Source organism: Dasypus novemcinctus, chromosome 23 (genome assembly GCF_030445035.2).
Source record: "Dasypus novemcinctus isolate mDasNov1 chromosome 23, mDasNov1.1.hap2, whole genome shotgun sequence".
Classification (NCBI taxonomy): Eukaryota; Metazoa; Chordata; class Mammalia; order Cingulata; family Dasypodidae; genus Dasypus; species Dasypus novemcinctus.
In genome coordinates, this window is record NC_080695.1 from 39612107 (window position 1) to 39617929 (window position 5823).

Below are 5823 nucleotides of genomic sequence, written 5' to 3' on the forward strand. Positions count from 1 at the left end.
AAAACAAACAAACAAACAAACAAAAAAAAACAGAAACCCCTCCGCAGGCCCGGCTCCGCCCGCCGCGGAGGCTTGGACCGGCTCTGCCCGGCTCCTCACGCCGCCTTGGCCTGGCCTGGCTCCGCCCAGCTCCGCTCGCTACAGCGGCCCAGCCGGCTCCGGCATCCACCTCCCGCCACCGCGGCCTGGACCGGCCCTGCCCGGCTCCGTACCCGCCGGGGCCTGACCCGGGCCCGCCCGGCTCCAAACGCTACCGCGGCCCGCAGCCGGGGCCTGAACCGGCCCCGCCCGGCTCCAAGCGCTACCGCGGCCCGCAGCCGGGGCCTGCACCGGCCCCGCCCGGCTCCAAGCGCTACCGCGGCCCGCAGCCGGGGCCTGCACGGGCCCCGCCCGGCTCCAAGCGCTACCGCGGCCCGCAGCCGGGGCCTGCACCGGCCCCGCCCGGCTCCAAGCGCTACCGCGGCCCGCAGCCGGGGCCTGCACCGGCCCCGCCCGGCTCCAAGCGCTACCGCGGCCCGCAGCCGGGGCCTGCACCGGCCCCGCCCGGCTCCAAACGCTACCGCGGCCCGCAGCCGGGGCCTGCAGCGGCCCCGCCCGGCTCCAAACGCTACCGCGGCCCGGCCCGGCCTGGCTCAGCCCCACCGAGCGGGGCTAGATGCCTCGTCTCCGCCTACCCAAGAAGGGAATCCTCTACAGGTAGCTGGGATCTCCGTGTATATTTCACAGACGAATCCTCTCTGTTACCTTCCCTCCAAATCGATGTCCAGACACCTCCGGACCAGCAAAAATCCCGAAACAATCCGGTCCCAAAGAGTCTCCAACGCCGCCCAGCCGATTCCCTGCAGAAGACTCTAACAGGGATGTTCACTCAGCCGCCATCTTGCCCCCTCTCCCAAGGTCATTTTCTAGTTACATCATCAGCTGGTACTTTGTAGTAATCCCTCGGCACCAAGGAGACTCATCCCCGGGAGTCATGTCCCATGCTGGGGGGAAGGCAACACATTTACATGCTGAGTTTGGCTTTGAGACCGGCCATATTTGAGCAACATGGAGGCTCTCAGGAGGTAAGTCTTAGGCACCCTGCAGCTTATTTGTTCTTATTTCAGGTGCACAGGCTTACAAGCATAGTCATTAGTATCAAGGGCTCATTGTTGGACCTTCCTTATTTTGGTCTTTGCCATTGCACTTAGGGGATTGTTGCTGTTCCTTTAGGGACTGTAATAGAGCTCCCTGGCTAGGAACTCGTCACTCCCTCAGTTGTATTTTTTAATTGTAACCACTATGAAAATATCCAAACATTTTTATGTACCCAGTATATATGCCCTGGAGAACTCCCTGCCAACCATATGTCCCCTGTCAATAACATCACACACCAGTATTCCTCCCCTGCCATTGTTGAACCTCTCTGTGATCCAAAACTTGAAAAATGAAGCCCAATATATTGTCAGGTTCCACTGATAGTAAAATGGGATATAGTGATGAGCTTAAAGGTTAGATATAGAATACATATTAATTTAGAAAAATTAAGGTAAAAATAAATTGGGGTATCAAAAAATTTAAAAAATGCAAAAGCTTTGTTTTTGAAGTTTTGCCTTCCATCACTGCAATAAGTGTTGCCCTGTATGCAAATTGGCAAGGCAACTTCTTCCATCTTTTCCTCAGTGTCTACATCCTTTCTTTTTCTTTTTTCTTTTTTTCCTAATTATTAAGTTTGTCTTCACAAAAGTTTTAGATCATAGTAATTCATATACGCAATATACAGTACTCCCACATATCCAACATAAAACCCTTTTCCTTTCCACAGCAATAATCTTTTTACATATTCATACTATATTTACTGAAACTGATGTACAGATATTGAGACAATAGCTTTCAACCAAGGTAACATTTGTGTTTACATTGTGGCTTATATTTTAGACTATACAATTTTCTAAATTTTTAGTTATCTTATGTTTTATATTATTATTATTATTTTTTTTAAAGATTTATTTATTTATTTAATTTCCCCCCCCCCCTCCCCTGGTTGTCTGTTCTTGGTGTCTATTTGCTGCGTCTTGTTTCTTTGTCTGCTTCTGTTGTCGTCAGCGGCACGGGAAGTGTGGGCGGCGCCATTCCTGGGCAGGCTGCACTTTCTTTTCACGCTGGGCGGCTTTCCTCACGGGCGCACTCCTTGCGCGTGGGGCTCCCCCACGCGGGGGACACCCTTGCGTGGCACAGCACTCCTTGCACACATCAGCACTGCGCATGGGCCAGCTCCACACGGGTCAAGGAGGCCCAGGGTTTGAACCGTGGACCTCCCATATGGTAGACGGACGCCCTAACCACTGGGCCAAAGTCCGTTTCCCCTTATGTTTTATATTATGATTTACATTTTAACCTATCGGCCCCTATACATTTTTGGTGTAATTTAGCATGTCCTATATCCATCCTTGCGTAATCTTGTGGAACACTTCTATTGCCCACACAGTTATGTTGGTTCCATCTATTCAATACCTCTTTCCCCCTCCCCTCAGGGCCCACCGTGACAATCTTCATTGCTTGAAGGGACATGTTCAGAGATACTTGTAAAAATGTTGAGGGCTTGACATCCTCAACTGCCCTAATGCACTGGGAGCCACCATTTCTCTTGAGAGATACAATTCCTTCTATTTGAGAACATCAGTCCTCCCCAGGATGTAGGTATACCTTCACTCTCATCATATGGGTCTCTATCCAATGATATAACCCACTATGACAAAATGAGCACTCACACACTCCCTAGCAGCCTGTCCTGCATCAGATTATCCCCTTTAAGCATCTTAAACAGGTAACCTTCCTTATTATAGTTTTGAAAAAGTTTTCTCAGCATTATACTCTCAACCAAATACCTGACAATCTCCTATGTTCAAATGTTCCCCCATCCTCCCCCCAATTTCTTGGGCAATACTATGCATCCTCCCATCCCTATCCCCCCTCAAGCCCACAAAGCCCCACCTAAAGGTAATCCTATACCCCATTTTATCTTTTCCTTGTACAAATGCTTACCTCCATTTTATCATAGATTTCACCCATGTAGGTGTCAGTTTCCAACCTTCCTCTATCCCCCAATTTCCTTTAAGCCTATCATCCAGTCTCTAGCTCTTTGAGGCAGCTTGGTTTACTTATTTCATATCATTGAGGTCATGTAGTATTTGTCCTTCAATGCCTGGGTTGCTTCACTCAACATAAGGTTCTCAAGATTCATGCATGTTATCATGTGTGTTTGTAGGGTATTCATTCTTAAAGCTGAATAGTATTCCATTGTATGTATATACCACATTTTATTGATCCATTTATCTGTTGATGGGCATTTGGGTTGATTCCAACTTTTGGCAATAGTGAACAATGCTGCTATGAACATTGGTGTGCATATATCAGTTTGTGTCCTTGTTTTAACTTCTACTGGGTATATACCCAACAGTGGAATTGCTGGGTCATATGGCAAATCTATGGTTAGTTTTTTGAGAAACTGCCTAACTGTCCTCCAGAATGGCAGGATCCTTCTGCATTCCCACCAGCAGTGGATGAGTGTTCCCATTCCTCCACATCCTCTCCAGCATTTGTAGTCTTCTGTTTTTTTCATAGGTGCCAATCTTATGGGAGTAAGATGGTATCTCATTGTTGTTTTGATTTGCATTTTCCCTGATAGCTAGAGATTTTGAGCATTTTTTCATGTGCTTTTTAGCCATTTGTATTTCTTCTTTGGAGAAGTGTCTGTTTAAGTCTTTTTCCCATTTTTTTAAATGGGCTGTTTGTCTTTTTATTTTCTAGATATAAGAGTCCTTTATATATGCAGGTTATAAGTCTCCTATCAGATATATGATTACCAAATATTTTCTTCCATTGTGTAGGCTCTCTTTTCACTTTCTTGACAAACTCCTTTGAGGTGCAGAAGGCTTTAATTTTGAGGAAGTCCCATTTAGCTATTTGTTCTTTTGCTGCTCGTGCTTTTGGTGTGAAGTTCATGAAGCCATTTCCTATTACAAGGTCCTGTAGATGATTCCCTACACTGCTTTCCAAAGTCTTTATGGTCTTTGCTCTTATATTTAGATCTTCCATCTATCTTTTTTTTTCTTTTTGTTGCGTCATCTTTTTTTAAAAAATTATTTATTTTTAAAAATTACATTCGAAAAATATGAGGTCCCATTCACCCCCACCGCCCCCACCCCCCACTCCCCCCACAGCAACACTCTCTCCCATCATCGTGACACATCCATTGCACCTGGTAAGTACATCTCTGAGTATCACTGCACCCCTAGTCAATGGTCCACATCATAGCCCACACTCTCCCACGTTCCATCCAGTGGGCCCTGGGGGGATCTACAATGTCCCGTAATTGTCCATGAAGCACCACCCAGGACATCTCCTCGTCTTGAAAACGCCTCCACATCTCATCTCTTCCTCCCATTCCCCAAACCCAGCAGCCACTATGGCTACCCTTCCCACACCCATTCCACATTTTCTCTGTGGACATTGGATTGGTTGTGGCCATTGCACATCTATGTCAAATGGGGGCTTATATTCCACATGGATACTGGATGCACTCCTCCTGCTTTCAGTTGTAGACACTCTAGGCTCCATGGTGTGGTGGTTGACCTTCTTCAACTCGATGTTAGCTGAGTGGGGTAAGTCCAATAAATCAAAGTGTAGGAGCTGAAGTCTGTTGAGGCTCTGGGCCTGGGTGTCATATTATCAGTCCAGAGATTCAAATCCCCTAAATATATCTAAAACCCCACCACCAACTACAATTCCATTAAAGTAGCATGCAAGTCTTGTGAAAAGAGATCCCCTCTGAGTCCAATTCCATCACGCAGAAACACCAGCTCCAGAGAAGGGCCATCAGCCATGGCAGTGAACCCCATCTGCCATGATCATAGAACCCGTGGGTCTCTTTATTACTCAAAAGAACCAATACCTGGGGTTGTATCTACTTTATCTATCTCTCAGACTCTGCTCATTTGTGCATAAGGGTATTCCTTCTGACAACCTCCAGACTTTTTTTTAGAGACTCATAGCCTTATATTCTCATTTCTCCTTTCCATTTCCCCCTTACATTAGGTCAAACAGCATTTTGAAGTCATGTTATTATATGTAGACAGGGATATTCTGCTGATCCATGTTGAACCTTTAATTCAAGATCCTTTTCTAGTTGCATCTTCAGCTGATATGTGGTAGTGATCCCTCCATGCTAGGGAGGCTCATCCCCGGGTGTCATGTCCCATGCTGGGGGGACTGCACTGCATTTAAATGCTGAGTTTGGCTGTGAGAGTGGCCACATTTGAGTAACATGAAGGCTGTCAGAGGAATCTCCCAGGCACAGTGCTACTCTAGGCCTTATTCTTATTGGAGGTGTATAGGCTCAAAAGCATAGCCATAAGTATCAGGAGCCCACTGTTGGGCCCTCCTTCCTTCCTGGTTCTTGCCGTTGCACCTGGGGAACTGCCGCTGCTCCCCCAGGGTCCACAACAGTGACCCCCCCCAGCTATTGTTTTTAATTGTTTCCACTATGAGTATATCTAGACATTACTATATACCCTGGGCATATGCCCTGTATAACTCCCTGTCAACCATATATATCCTGTCAATAACATCCTATATCAATATTTCTCCGCTGCCATTGTTGAACCACTCTGTGATCCAAAACTTCCTGTAAAGTCAATCCCAGCATAATGTCAGCTTCACCAGAGTCTTAGATCACCGAAATTCATATATACAATATACAGTACTTCCCCAGATTCACCATAAAACCTTTTCGCTTCCACATCGATAATCTCTTAACTTGTTCATATCATATTTCCTGAAACT